Source organism: Mauremys reevesii, linkage group 7 (assembly GCF_016161935.1).
Source record: "Mauremys reevesii isolate NIE-2019 linkage group 7, ASM1616193v1, whole genome shotgun sequence".
Classification (NCBI taxonomy): domain Eukaryota; kingdom Metazoa; phylum Chordata; order Testudines; family Geoemydidae; genus Mauremys; species Mauremys reevesii.
In genome coordinates, this window is record NC_052629.1 from 94,184,047 (window position 1) to 94,200,053 (window position 16,007).

The 16,007-nt window shown below is 50.9% G+C and overlaps 1 protein-coding gene across 14 annotated transcripts in view; it reads left to right on the forward strand.

Annotated features, from left to right (window-relative positions):
- The window catches only part of NRXN2 (neurexin 2), a 305,022-nt gene that overhangs the window by 111,353 nt on the left and 177,662 nt on the right, over positions 1-16,007 (forward strand). The window lies entirely within an intron of this gene.

Here is a 16,007-nt window from a genome sequence, read left to right on the forward strand (position 1 = left end):
TGCGGTAATAGCTCTGGTGCCTGTGTGTGTTTGTGCAGGTGGAATAGCTTTGGTGCATGTGTGTGTGGAGGGGGTGCACGCTGGTGTGTAGGAGGAAATACTATGGGGTGTGTGGGTGTATGTGTGGAGTAGATCTGGTGTGGGGGGGGGCAATAGCTCTACATTGCACATGTGCATGTGTGTGGGACAACAGCTCTAGACACGTACACGTAGGGGGGCTATAACTCTCGGGGCAATAGCTCAGGTGTATGTGTTGGGCAATAGCTGTGGTGCGTGTATGTGGAGAATAGCTCTGGGGTGTGTGTGGGGGGGTGAACAGCTCTGATGCATGGGGTGGGGGCTGGGAATAGTTCTGATGTGTATGTGGAGAAGGCAATCACTCTGGTGTGGGTGGGAGGTGGGAATAGCTCTGTGTCAGGGTCTGGGAGTCAGAGCCAGAGTCAGGATCAGGGCTGGAGCAGACTGGAGCTGGACAGGAATTAGGCAGGTGTAGGTCTGGAGTAAGGGTGGAATGAGGCCGGAGCATGGCTGGAGTAAAGCTGGGAACAATTCACGCACAGTCCAGCAACCTACTGCTGCTGAGATTAAATGAAGACCTCTTGGCTCTTTTCAGCCAATCAGGTGGGCCGGCCAGTCAGGCCCAGCTGGGCTCATTAACCTGCCTGAAAGCTGAACCGGCCAGCCCTCAGGCTTAGCTGAGGGACATACCGACCCCTTTCAAGGGTGCCTTCTAGGGGCCCTCAGCCCATCCTACTTGGGATGAGCCTGATGAAAGTCCTGTAGTAACTGTGGTGCATGAACTTTTTCTGCCGGTTCCCATGACTGGTCATTAGGACCATAGCCCTCCTGTTTCATTAAGTAACGAAGCTTGCCCTATGCTTTCTTGGAGTCAATAATTTGTTGGACACGGTATTTTTCTTGCCCAGGGACTGCAATGGGTAGTGATGACAAATTGTATTGACCTGGGAAGGGGTCCACAAGAGGAAGCTATGAAACACAGGATGGGTCATCATTGACTCTGGTAATAGAAACATGAATATCACTGGGTTGATCTGCTTGAGAATCCTGAATGGGCTTAGCTATTGATGATAGCTGGGTTGATCTGAGATTTCAAGTTGATAGCCAGACTTTGTCCTCAGTGCTAAAGTGAGGTGTGGCATGGTAGCCCTGATCAGCATAATACTTGTTGGTTTCCTTGGAGGCTTCCAGATGTTCTGTAAGTTCTTGTTGCATGTGATTCAGATACGTGACTGGTCCGCTGCTGCAGGAACTGGGGAGTTTGTGGGCAATGCTGGGTGAAAGCAGAGATAAAAGCCGTAATTTTTGTGGAATGAGCTCTATTGGGTAGAGGCATGGATTGAATTGTTGTAGGTGAACTTGGCTTATGACAGGAGGGAGACCCAATTATCCTGGTGATAATTTAAGAACCGCTGGAGGTATTGCTCTATGATCTGGTTTATCTGTTCTGTCTGTCCATTGGCCTGAGGTAAAGAGCTCTATATGCAGGAGTTTTAAAAGCCTGTGCCAGAAATGGGAAACAGATTGTGGGTCTCTGTCTGACACAATGCTAGTCAGGTGTCCCTGGAGCCGGAAGACATGCTTTAGAAAGAGGCAGGCTGTTTGCAGGGTTGTAGGGAATGTGTGAGAAGGGACAAAGTGGGCCATTTTAGTTAAGAAGTCAACTGCACCTAGCACCACTGAACAACCATGGGAGCAAGGTAATTCTACAATGAAAGCCAGTGACTTGGTGGACCAGGACTAAGATGGGGTGGGCAAGGCCTGGAGGAGACCAAATTGTAGGAATTAACATATTTCATGATAAACTAGTCCATACCAGTGCATACATGGCCACCATGAAGTTCCATGAAACGAAGTTTCTTGTTTTAGTTCCACCAGCGAGCGGTGAGTCATGACATGATTTCAGAACTTCAAGCATAGGCTGACCACCTGGGACATAAATGCATAGTTCCATGGATAGATCATCAGGTGATATAATACATCTGAGGAACTTGATCATACTGTGATCAAATTCACATTTCTCCAATTTAACAATGAGATAATTCTGGCAAACCCTTTCCAAAACTCAAAATACATGTTGATCATGAAGGGCTTGATCCTCAGAAAAAACAAGAATATTGTTGAGGTAGAGAGCGATGAATTGGTCCAACAGGTCTCTGAAAGTGTCATGGATAAAGTGTTGGAGCACTGCACAGCCTGAAGGCCATTAGTAAGTATTCCAAGTGCCCCTATCAGGAATGGAATGCAGTCTTCCACTCATCCCCTTCCCAGATACGGATCAGGAGGGTTAATCCTTTTTCCAGATTCTTTTGTAGATACTCTTGGAGCATCCACAACTCAGGAACTGAGAGAGAGTAAATATATCCAAAAGGGATGTCCACACCTGGCTGGAGGCCAATGGGACAGTCATAGTGACTGTGAGGCAGGAGGATATCAGCCTTTCTCTTGTCAAAGAATTCTGCAAGGTCCCAGTATTTCATCAGTATTGTCAAGGGAGGTGTTGACTGGAGAGTCTACTGGACTCAGCCTTTCTGTCCCAGGGTAACCAAAAGGTCAGGGTTTCCTTGGGGTTATACTACAAATGAGCCTCCAACTTGAGACCTGGTTCAGGATGACAAGACTATTGACAGTAGGACAAGAGGAAACTAATCATTCCTGCCCTCCAGAGGATGTGTGGATCATGAGTGTGATAACACCATGGATGTCCAGGAAGTGCGGGAACAAACCAGACCCAATTGAACGGCTTTGCGATGCCACTGAAGAGTTGTGATTTTAAGGGTGCAGTCTCAGAGGTGATGGGACCTGATAAGAGGAGTGATCCGTCAAAGGATTCTGTTACATTGGGTAAGTCCTTGTGCTGTGCTGGGATCCTGTGTGTGCAAGCAAAGTCCAAGTCCATAAAGCTTCTGGAGGAGACAGAGTCAATCATTGCTTTCATGCTGACCTCCATCAGAGTAGGATGCCGTAGACAGAGTGGAAGCAGAAGGTGCTTCGGTGCTTATCGGATGCCACACCAGTGGGGAGGTCCGGGGGCTGTAGCCTGGCATTTTCCAGTTGAGATATGGAACTAGCCTTTGCAGGACAGGTCAAAGCAAAGTGCCCAAATTCCCCACAGTAGAGGCAGAGACCCAATACCTGGCATCAGGCCTTCTCCGCCATGACCACCTACACAAGTTCAGACTGTGCAGTGGGCACTGGATGTTGACTGACCGGTGCTGTTGAGACAGATGTGAATTGAAAAGCCACTCTCCTTTCTTGGCAGTGTTCCAATAAGCAATTGTCAGTCTTGAGGCATAGGTTGCTAAATGTGTCCAGAGAAGTGGGGAATACTGTCCATGCAAGCTCATCTTTGATTTCATCATTTGGATCAAGCCGGAAACGATAGCGCTGAGAGGCCTTGTTTTCATTCTGCGTCTGTCACCCACGTATCAAAAATCTGCAGCGTAGTTAGCAAGTGGCTGACATCTTTGCCTCAGGATCTGGAGCATGACTTCTGCCCTGCGCGTACAATTTTGGTGGTCAAAGATCACTGTTGAGGCTTGGACAAACTCCTTGAACTGACTCAAGAGGGGACTAGATTTCTCAAGCAGTTGAGAGGCCCATGCCAATGCTTCCCCAGTCAGCAGATTAATGATGAGTCCCACCCTGGTTCGGTCTGTGGGAAACAACTGCAGGTCCATCAGGAACAGGAGAGGGCACTGGTTTAAGAACTGGTGGAATTTTCTGTGGTCACTGTCAAACTTGTCAGGTATTGGGATCTGCGGATCTGGAGGGGCCTGAGTCACTGACTATGTGGCTTACACCCGCAGCGCTACATTATGTTTCTGCAGGGCATCGACTTGGGTTTGTAGGGGTCAATCCCTGCAGCCAAATCAGGTCTTCTCTGTTCTTTGGGCTGCTCAAGCTATCAAGGACTGGGATGTGGGCAGTCTGACCTAATGGTTAGAGCCAAGGGTCAGCGCTGAAGTCGGAAACCAGGAGACAAGCCAAGGGTCAGAGCCAGAGTTAGAAGCCGGGCAAGGGAGCAGGGCTGGAGCAAGGCTGGGAACAAGGCAGGCACAAGGGAGATTGCAGTTGCAAGTGTAAGCATTGAGCAACCATGGACTGCTGCCACTGCTGAGCTTTAATGCAGACCTGCTGACTCCCTGCAGCCAATTGAGTGAGCTGGCCAATCAGGTGATTCTGATGCTGCCCAGCTGGGCTCATTAACCTGCTGGAAGGCTGAATTGGCCAGCCACAAGCTCAGTTGAAGGATCTTAAACCCATAGTTCCTGACCTTTGGAGAAGAGAGGAATAGTCCTGGGTGTGTGTGTGTGTGTGTGTGTGTGTGTGAATAGCCCTGCTGTGTGTGAGTGTGAGCAATAGCTCCCTGTGTGTGTCATGAACTGAGGCCGGAGTGGTAAGGTATAGTGGTCAGAGCTGTAGTCAGAGGCCAGGACCAGAGCCAAGGGTCAGAGCTAGAGTCAGGAACAAGGCAAGGGAGAAGGGCTGGAGCAGGACAAGAACAAGGCAGAAGCGTGTCTGGAGTAAGGCAGGGGACAAGGCAGACACAGAAGAAATTGCAGCTTTGGGCTTAAGTGTTGAGCAGCCACTAGCCTACTGCGGCTGCTGGGCTTAAAAGCAGTACTGGTGATGCCTCTCAGCCAATTAGGGTATCTGCAGGTCAGCTAGCTGGTCTCAGGCTCATGATTCCTGACAGTACCCCTCCTCTTTGAGGAGCACCTCCTAATGGCTCTAGGGCCAGGCATCTTGGTATAGTTTGGTGGAAGTCCCATAGTTGGTCTGGGACATAGATGTTCTCTATTGGTTCCCAGGACTGGTCGTTTGGACCATAGCCCATTCAGTCCACCAGATACTGGAGTTTTTCCCAACTCACTGGGGTGTGTGAGTCAAGAATCCGTTCTACCAAGTATCCTTCCTGCCCTCTAATGGTAGCAGTGTGTTGGAGTGGTTCAGGAATGGGTCTCAGTGCAAGGCTTTAGAAGGGAGACGAAATATAGGATGGATCTTTAGGAACTTGGGTAGCTGTCACTTGAATGTTACTGGGTTCTCCTAGCTTGAGATTGTGAATGGGGCCAGGTACCACTGCTCTAGCTTGGCAGATGGGTGAGCTGATTGAAGATTCTGAGTGGATAACCAAACCAAACCAAACACCATGGCAAGGTTCCAGGTGATCTGGCAACCTTGGCCAGCATGGTGCTTGCAAGCTTCTTTAGCAGATCACTACTATTCCTTGAGTTATTGGTGCACTTGGTGCAGATGGGTGGTCAAGTTCATGGCAGCAGGTATTAGGAACTCATGGATGTGTCTGGATGGCAATGTGGATGAAAGCCATAGTTACCAAAGAATGGGCTTTGTTGGGCGGAAGCGTGGGTTGCATTTTGTAGGCAAATTCTGCACAAGAAAGCAGGGAAAACCAGTTATCCCTGGTGGTAATTCAAAAATTAGCAGAGATACTGTACAAGAATCTGGTTCACTCATTCTGTTTGCCCATTAGTTTGTGGGTGATAGGCAGATAAGGTGAGAGGCTCAATGCCAAGAAGTCTTAGAAACTCCCGCCAAAAATGGGATGCCAGTCTGACATGGTGCCAGTTGGTAATCCATGGTAACAGAAGATGTTCTCTAAGAAGAGATGTACCATTTCCAGGGTAGTAGGGATGGCGTGGGACAGAACCAAGTGTGCCATCATAGTTAGGAGATCGGCCATGATTAGGATCATTGTGTGCCCATGACAGTGAAGTCTCTCCCCAATTAAATCACTAGATACAGTCGACCAGTGCTGGGGTGGAATAGGCAAGGGTTGGAGGAAGCCAAGCTGTCTGGAGTGTGGACTCTTGGTTCCAGAGTAGAGGTTTGCAGAACTTCATATATGTCTTGATGTAAGTGCATAGACCCGGCTACCAGAAAGTTAGACAAACTGGGCTCCTGGTCTCAGATTGACTGAAGTGACTAGCAAGCAGCATGTTGTGTCATAATTTAAAGACCCAAAGTCGAGGCTGGCCCTCTGGAACACAAATGAGATACCTGTGATAGAGAACACCATCTTGTAGTCTGAACTCTGAGTCTGGCTGGGCATCTCCACCTCCCAGGGTCTGGCGGATCTGGGTTGCAAACACATTGATGGGCAGCAGAGAATGAATGCAGGGCATCAGACTGCTGTCTACAGACTCGTTGGCAAAAATTGGGCACTTTAAAAACGGTTAAAGGAGGTTCTCCACCAGGTTCAAGATACTCATCCTTGGAAGACAGAGCATTCACCTTTCAATATCCTGTCCCAGACAACAGGTTACCATGAAGTTAAATCAGGCAACAAGGAGGGACCAGTGGATCTGGCATTGATTGTGGTGTCTGGCCATTTGGAGGGATTCCAGGTTCTTGTGGTCCATAAGGACCTGGACTTGGAACTGGGCTCCCTCTAAGGGATGACGCCATTCCTCGAAGGCCACCTAGTCCCAGATATCATAATTTCTTTCCACTGGAGTTAGTTTACAGGAATGAAAGGCAGAGGCATGAAGTTGGCTATGGAGGGCCACTTGTTTTGATAACACTGCACCGATGGCAAAGTTTGATGCGTCAGCTTCCACCATGAATGGCTTAGTGGGATCTGGATGGATAAGGATGGATGCTGTGGTGAAATCTTTTTTAGCAGATCTAAGGTAGGGTGGGCTTCTAAGAACCAGATGAACCTGGATCCTTTTCACAAAAGCATTGTCATCGGAGCGACCAGGCTAGAAAACCCCATTAGCTGTTGGTAAAAGTCGCCCAAGCCCTGGAATCACTGTACCTCTTGTGTGTCCTTTGGAAAAGCCAAGTTGGATACGGCTGCCACTTGCGCGGGTCCATAGTTAGTCCCTTTGGGGAAACAATGTACCCAAGGAATCTGACTGTGCCCTGATCAAATTCACACTTCTTAAGGTTGGCATATAAGTTCTGGCAGAGTCTCTCTAGGGGCTTGTCTACACTTACCAGGGGATCGACACGTGGCGACTGATGAATCAGTGGTCGACTTAGCGAGTCTAGTGAAGACCTGCTAAATCAACCACAGATTGCTCACTCGATGACTCCTGTACTCCACCTGAATGAGAAGTGCAAGGGGAGTTGACTGGAGAGTGTCTCCCGTTGACATAGCGTAGTGTGGACCCTGCAAAAAATAGATCTAAGTACGTCGACTTCAGCTATGTTATCCATGTAGCTAAAGTTGTGTAACTTAGATCAATCTCCCCCTGTTCTGTAGATGCAGTGTATATGTTGGTTGTGGAGACCTGGATCTGCAGATGAAGGTCCTCAGAGGATGTCATCGAGGTAAAAAATCACAGATTGGCCCAGCATGTCCCTAAAGATATCATTAATGAAATGCTGGAAAGTCAACGGAGCATTGCATAAGTCAAATGGCATAACCAACTACTCCAAGTGTCCACATTATGTGCAGAAGGCAGTCTTAAATTCATCTCCTTCTTGAATCTGAACCGAGTTATGAGTTCCACAAAGGTCCAACCTAGTGAAGACCTTGGCAGAGCAAAGTCTTTCAGAGAGCTTGATGAGGGGTAAGGGGTACTGGTTCCAGATAGTAACATTGTTTAGTGCTTGGTAATCCACACAAGGCTGCAGGGAAACCATCCTTCTTATTCACAAAGAAAATTGAAGCCCCAGCTGGGGACATGGAGGGATGGATGAACCCCTTATGCAGATATTCTTGGTGATAGCTCTGGAGAACTTGTAACTCATGCTCCGAGGGAGAATAGATATGCCTGAAAGGTCCCTCTGCTCAGTCTAGAGGTCGGTGAGGCAGCAATATGCCAGCTTCCTTTTTGTTGAACATGTCAGCTAAGTCTTGATATTTGGTGGATACCAAGGCTATTGGGAAGGCAGTGGGGGTTGACTTCTAAGTGGGCAGACTGGTGAGCGACTGGGTCCAAAGAAAGGAGTGAACCATCAACGGACTCTACCAAGTCAGGGGTAATTTTGCACTGGGTGGGGACATTATGCACTCAGGCAAATTCCAAGTCTCTGAAATTACCTGAGAAACTGCTGTACACTTGCGCTTCCAGGTAAACCTCTGACATTGTGGGGTGCCATAGCTGGAGCAGGAGAAGGGGGTGTGTTAGGCACCAATTGTCCATCCAGAGTACTAGCAGATAAATGTTTGTGCAAGGTACTAGAGTGAGAGGTAGAACCGCAACCTGAGTCTACAGGTTCTGCAAGATGAGACAGGAAGATGGCCTTAGCAGGATCCACCCCAGTAGTGGAACCTGTCCCTTCTCCATTTTTAGGTGGGCTACTCAAACTGGCACGGACCAGGGCATGAGCAGTCACGTCTAGTAGTTGGAGCTATAGCAGTCAGACCTAGTGATTGCACTAGGGGTCAGAGCCAGAGTCAGGTCCCAGGCAAAGGAGCAGGACTGGAGTGGGACAGGAACAAGGCAGGAGCGCCTGAAGCAAGGCTAGGGACAAGGCTTAGAACAAGGCATGCACAGGAGCAATCATAGGAGCAGATGTGTGTTGGTGGGGACAACAATTCTGGTGCTTCTGTGTGTGGGAATAGCTGTGTTATGTGTGTAGGGTGAGTAGCTCTTGTGTGGGAGAATAACTGTGGTGCGTGTGTGTGAGTGGGTAGAAATAGCTCTGGTGTGCCTGGGGGGGAATAGTTCTGGGGGGTGGGGTGCAGGCGGAATCTCTCTGCTGTGTGGATGTTTGGAGGGATAGCTCATGTGTGCATGTGAATGTGAGAAGTAACTCATTTAGTGGGGAAATGTCTGAGAGTGTAGTTCTGGTGTGTGGAGGGGGAGAATTCTAGTGAATGTTTGATGGGAAAGCTCTGGTTTGTGTGTGTATGGGGCTCTGTTGTGTGCAAGGGGGAGAGCTTTGGTGTGTGTTGGGGATACTGTGTTGTGCCTCGGGGGAGAGCCCTGGCCCATGTGTATTGATGGGAGTTTCAGTGTATATGCACGGCAAAGGAGAGCTCTGGGGCATGTGTGTGTGTGTTTGAAAGAGAGAGACCTCTTGCATGTGTGTGGAGGGATAGCTAATGTAGGTGTTGCGGGGGAGACCTCTGCTGTGGAAGGGGAAGCTAGCTCTGCTGTATGTGTGAGGGAGGAGCCCTTGGGGGGCTGTGGGGGGCATGTGTGTATATGTGTGTGTCGATGGCTCTGGTGTGTGTGTGTGTGTGAGGGAGGGTTTTGGAGTGTGTGCGGAAGGGGGATAGCTCTGGCGTGTGTGTGAGAGAGAGAGAGGAGAAGTGTGTGGAGAAGAGGGCTATCTCTGGTTTGTGTGGGGAAGGCCAGGTGTGTGTGTGTGTGTATGTTTGTATGTGTGAGCTCTAGGATGTATGTGAGGGAGGGCTCTGGTGTGTGTGGGAGGAGGGTTCTGGGGTTGTAGTACAACCCACACTCTTGTTTACCGATCACACAGGTGCTCCCGTTACAAACCACCCCCCAGCCAGCCCACTCCATTTCCATCATTTTAAACCCCCCCCCCCTCTCGTGCATGCCTCAGCCTGCATCTCTCTCTTTCTCTCTCTGTGCCCCCCATTGGTCCGTGACCCTTCCTTGGAACCCCCAAACCTGTCTAACATGCACGGCTCTGGCTATCGCTCATTCTGCCTTTCTGCCCTGCATGGCTTTCTTCTCTCTCTCTCCATCCGAGTCTCTTTCTCTTCGCCAATCTCTCTCTCTCTCTCTTTGATGATTAATTAATTAATTAACCAAGAGCCATGATTAATGCCAGCTGATAATTAACTCCTGTGGTACTAATACTGTGCTAATGAAGATTGTCTTACTGTTCCTACTAACTGCCATTTTTCTGTCTGAACTTTTAAGTTTGTCCGAGGAAAACAGATCCCCAAATTATTTTACTAATCCAAAACATCCCCACTCCCTTCCCCACAGGGGCGCTCTGTCCTATGCGGGGCCTGTCTGAACTGGGATCCCTCCTTTTATATTAGCTTTTTAGTGGGGGCAGTTTGTCCGCAGATGAGATTTTTGGTTTTTAACTAACAGATTTCTAGCCTGGCTCTGACAGGGGAGTGGTGTCTAGTGGTTAGAGCAATGGGATTGGGGGAAAGCTGGGAGGCAGAACTCCTGGATTCTGTGCCCAGCTCTTGCAGGGAAGTGGGGTTGAGTGGGTTAGAGTGTGCAAGATGTGGGGCTGGGAGCCAGGACTTCTGCCTTCTATCCCCAGCTCTCAGTGGGGAGTGGGGTCTGGTGGTCAGAACAGGGTAGGGTTGGGAGTCAGGAAACCTGGGTTCTATGCCCAGCTCTTGCAAGGAAGTGGGGTCCAGTGGGTTAGAGCTGGGGGGAATGGACTAGGAGTCACAGCTTCTGACTAGGAGTCACAGCTTCTGAGTTCTATCATTGGCTCTGGGTGGGGAATGGGAGCTGGTGGTTAGAATAGGAAGGGCTGGGAGTCAGGATTCCTGGGTTCTATTTCCAGCTCTGGGAGGAAACTGGGGGTCTAGTAATAAAAACAGAGGGAGCTGGGAACTCCTGTTTTATTCCCAGCTCTAGGGGTGGGGGGTGGGGGTGGGAGGCTGTCATCTGTCTGTCCCTGACTCGCTCTGTCTGGGAGCTCCCTCTGCTGTTTTCACCCTGGGGCTTGTAGACAGGTCAGGATCCAGGAATGACTTCAGCTGCTGCATATTCTGTTAGCTGGAGTGTCATAGGGCTTGTCTGAGTGTCGCCCCCGTGTGGTGATGTGGTTCTTCATTGGCCTGTGCTTAATGGAGTGCTTAACGGAGCCTCTTCCAACCACAGGGTCAGCCTGTCTAGCAACTTAAGGGCCAGTTCCACCCCAAGGCTTTAGCTTTTGACAGCAGGACTTGGGGAGGGGCACTGTTTACAAGGAGGGACCCCAGCTTGGACTTTACGCCTTCCTGCCCTTCCCTTCCCCTTCCTATTCTAACTTCTTTTGCATGTTGTTGTACTGACCAATACTAATGTGACCCCCCACAGCCTCCCCTCCCCCCATCCCCTGCTTTATGGGGAAGAGGAAATGGACCAAATGAAAGGAGTTTAACAAACCACAATCCCCCATCCCCAAATCCCTCCTCATAACCTCTCACCCATGCACTCCCCTTGGGTATCAAGAAACAGCCCCCCAACAAAGAAAAACACAACTAGTCCTCCTGGCCACCTTTCTAGTCCCCCCAATAAACACAATGGTTCCTCCAGGCCAGAGCCCTCATATGCACAAGATTTGATGGGTTGAAACAAGAATTGGGAGGGATGGGGGTACAAAATGCAGCCCCATCCTGTCTCCCCCAAACCTCATGACACGGGGTTAACAATTTGTGCTAGGGTTATTGTGGTACCTATATACCAGGGGAAAATGCTTCCAGGAGAGCCTGACTTATCTCATTCCACTGCATCAGAGATCAAGCCTGGATCAGAACCAGCACCCAAAGCAGTGGGGTGGACTTTGGATCTGAACTAGACCCAACACTGTGATCTGGTTAGCGAGCATTGTGGGGCAAAGCCCCAACATGTGCTGCAAGGGGTTGCTGCAGCATTGGGGTTCAGGTCCTCCCACTGCAAACAGGATGGATATGCAGGGCATCAGGGAGGGCTGGTGGGGGTAACAGAGGATTTATCTGTGTACTGATACACCCTTGGTGTGTGTGTGTGTGTGTACTACCACTGGAATAGGATCAGAACAGCCTGTGTAGCATGTGTGTGTGTGTATGCGTGTGCATACTCTCCCCTACTGGACAGGTTCAGAAATGCCTGTGTGTGGTTGTATATGCTGCTTCATAGTGAATATAGAGGCAGTTCTGATTTTGTTCTGGGTGGTGTGTGTGAGAGAGAGAGAGAGAGAGAGGCTCAGGTGTGTGTGTGTGTGTGTGAGAGAGAGAGAGAGAGAGAGAGAGAGAGAACACTCTCTGTGTAAGTACTACCCCTATTGGATAGGATCAGAACTGCCTATGTGTGCATGTGTACACTGCTCAATCCTGGGATAGAATGAGGACTGCCTCTAGGTTTGGTGGTGTTCTGCTCCCTCCTAGACAGGAGCAGAATGGCCTCTGTGTGTGTGTGTGTGTGTGTGTGTGTGTGTGTGTGTGTGTGTGTGTGTGTGTGTATACTGCTCATTAATGTATTGTTCAGGACTGTCTGTATGTGTATTTGTGTCCTTCTCAATACTGCATAAACGGAGGACTGCCTGTATGTGTGATGCTCCCTACCAGATAGGATCAGAAATGTGTGTATGAGCATACATGCATATGTACTGCTCTCTACTGGAGATGATCATAACTGTGTGTGCATGTGTATTGCACCCCATTGCACAGGCTCAGAACTGCCTGACTGTGTGTATACTGTTCCATACTGTACAGAATCAGAAGTGTGTGTGTGTGTGCATGCATGTGTGCATGCACGTATACTGCCCCCTATTGGACAAGATCAGAACTGCCTCTGTGTCTGCATGTGCGTGTACTGCTCCATACTGTGTATAATCAGAACGGCCTGTGTTTAGGCATGCTTGTATGTACTGCCCCATACTAGAAATGATCAGAAGTGTGTGTGTGTGCGTGCACGCATGTGATGCTTCCTACTAGATAGGATCAGAAGTGTGTGTATGCAAATGGATGTGTACTGCCTCCTACTGGAGATGACCATAATTCTCTGTTTATGTACTGCCCCCCGCAGAACAGAATCAGAACTGTGTGTGTGTGTGAGAGAGAGAGAGAGAGAGACTATAGAATCAGAACTGCCTACATGTGCGTGCTTATGTCTGTTGCCCCATCCTGGACATGTTCAGAACTGCCTCAGTGTGTATGTGTGCATTACTCCCTACTAGACAGGTTCGGAAGTGTGCATGTGTTCATGTATGGCTATGGCCCCCTGTGTCAGATATTCATCATAACTGCTTGAGTAAGTGTGTGTATTACCCCCTACTAGATAGGATCAGAACAACCTGTGAGTGTGTGTGTGTGTGTGTGAGAGTGAGAGAGAGAGATTGAGAGAGAGAAAACAAAAACTGTCCCCTACAGGATAGAATGAGAATTTCCTGTCTCTGTGTGTATGGACTGCTCCTGGATAGCTAGGATCACAGCTCTGTGTGCGTGCCTGCGTGCAAGCAAGCAGTGCCCTCTACTGGTCAGGATGAGAAATACCTATCTTCCCACACACTGCAGAAGGCTCATTACTGCCTTCTCTTACCCCTATCTACCCCACCCTGAACAACCATTACCCTCAGATTATCTGATACCTTCTCTCCCTGTATCCTGCCTGTGGGCTGGCTATTACCTTTCCACAGTCTCCCACTGACCAACTGTTTCTCCCTTCCTACTTCTCTCCTGGCCAAGCCATCACACACACACACACACACACACACACACACACTGTTACAGCTTCCCCACAGGCCATCTGTTACCTCCCTCTAACCCCTGTTAACTGCCCCCAGCTTCCCCCAGAACAGCTGTTACCCCAAATTCTGTACTCTCCACATACCAGTTGTTACCAACCCTCTCCATACAACTTTATCACAGAACAGCTGTTCTCTACACCCATACCACAGTGGCCATTGCCGCCATAGCCTCCTCTCGGAACAGCTATTCCCCATGTCTCCTCCCAAAGCAGCAGTTACCCACCATCCTGCCCCAGATTGGCTGCTACTCCCCTACCCACAGCCTGCTCAGGGAACAGCGGTTATCACCCTAACCACCAAATACTCACTGAATGGCCATTCCCCCTCCAACAGCCTCCTCACAGAATGGCAATTCCACCCCCTGACAGCCTCCTCACAGAACAGCCATTCCTCTCCCCCCACCCCCACCTCCTCACACAATGGCCATTCACCTCCAACACCCTGCTCACTGAATGGCTATTTCCTGCCCCCCCCTCCTCACAGAATGGCCATTCTGCCCCCTGACAGCCTCCTCACAGAACACCCATTCTGCCCCTCCGCCCCCCGCCCAGCCTCCTCACACACTGGCCATTCCTCACCCACCTATTCACTGAACGGCCATTACCCCTCCAACAGCCGCCTCACTAAATGGCTATTTTCCTCCCCAGCCTCCTCACAGAATGGCCATCCACCCCAGCCTCCTCACAGAATGGCCATTCCCCCTCACAGCCTCCTCAGAGAACTGCCATTTCCCCTCCTCCCCAGCCTCATCAGACAAAAAGGCCATTAACCCTCCAAAATCCTCCTCACAGAATGGCCACCCCCCACCACACACACAGAATGGACATTCCCCCTCCACCAGCCTCCTCAGAGAACAGCCATTCCCCCTCCTACCCCAGCCTCATCACACAACGCCCATTCCCCCCCAGCCTCCTCACAGAACAGCCAACCCCCCCATCATCCTTACAGAATGGCCATTCCCCCTCCACCAGCCCAGGGGCGGCTCTAGGCACCAGCAAAACAAGCTGGTGCCTAGGGCGGCCAAATCTAGGGGGCGGCAGGCTGGGCCGGCGGACCTGCCGCAGTCATGCCTGCGGGAGGTCCACCGAGCCCCGGGACGACCGGACCTGCCGCAGGCATGACTGCGGAGGGGGCGCTTGTCCCGCGGCTCGGCTGGACCTCCCGCAGGCATGACTGCGGCAGCTCAAGCGGAGCCGCGGGATCCGCGAACCGTCCGCAGCCGCGGGGGGTCCAGCCGAGCCACGCGGGACCAGCGGACCCTCTGCAGTCATGCCCGCGGGAGGTCCGCTGCTCCCGCGGCTCCGGGGCGCCTCCCGCGCATGACTGCTTGGGGCGGCCAAAACGGTAGAGCCGCCCCTGCACCAGCCTCCTCACACAACTGCTATTCCCATCCCCGCCCCCCTGCAGCCTCTTCACTGAACAGCCATTTCCCTCTCCAACAGCCTCCCCACAGAATGGCCATCCCCTCCGACCCCCCAGCCTCCTCACAGAACGGCCATTTCCCTCCCCAGCCTCCTCACAGAATGGCCATTCCCCACCTCACAGCCTCCTCAGAGAACGGCCATTTCCCCTCCTCCCCCCCAGCCTCCTTACAGAACAGCCATCCCCTCCCCACCAGCCTCCTCACACAATGGCCATTCCGCCCCCGCAGCCTCCTCACATAACGGCCATTCCTCTTCCCTCACCCTCCTCACTGAACGGCCATTCCCCAACCTTCCCCAGCCTCCTCACTGATCAGGCGTTTCCCCACCTCCCCCAGAATCCTCATCAAACGGCCATTTTCCCTCCCCCCACAGCCTCCTCACACAATGGGCATTCATTCAACTCCCTCCCCTCAGCCTCCTCACTAGCAGCCATTACCCCTCCCCACAGATGTGCCTGTAACCCCATCTTTTCTTGGACCTGCCATTATGCCCAGTGTGTCAGAGGTCCCAACTGCCCAAACTAAGGCAGGGGAGATGTGTCATATGCCCTAGGCCAACCAGGGTGGACAGTGGGAGGTCCCGGCTTGGTTTTAGGGCAACACTGTCAGCTTTGCACCCCAACCTGGACCTCGGTGAGGAGCTGCAGCTGTGGTGAGTGGGGTGCAGCCGGGGGTTGGTGGGGTTGGAGGGCAGATTGGGATGGGATATATGGCGCTTATCCATCACCCAACAGGTCTAGCTGCCTATAATATCACTAACCCCCCTGGCAGGGCTAGTGACAGGCCATCAAAACTGGTGCACCCCTCTTCCCAGCCCCCCACCAAATCTTGTGCAGACCCTCCCCAACAAATCTGTGACAATCCCCTCCCCAGCTCTCTTCCTCCGTTAAATCTTGTGAACAACCCTCCCTTGGTCAAATCTTATGTTCCCCCTTTTCTAGCCCCCCATCAATTTTTGTCCACTCCCCCATTTCAGCCCATCAAATATTGTGAACAACCCCATTGCAATCCCCTTTCCACATAAAATTTTATGCCGCCTCTTTCAAGCCTCCATCAAATTTTATTCAACTCTCCCTTTCCCCAAGCCCCAAATACTGGCATTCCTCCAAAGAGACAACCAGACATAAAAATGGCTTAGCCACCTCTCCCCTCATTACCCCCCAGCCCCTCACCAGCCCCAGGCGGTTAATATTCTGTTGTCTGCTTGTTT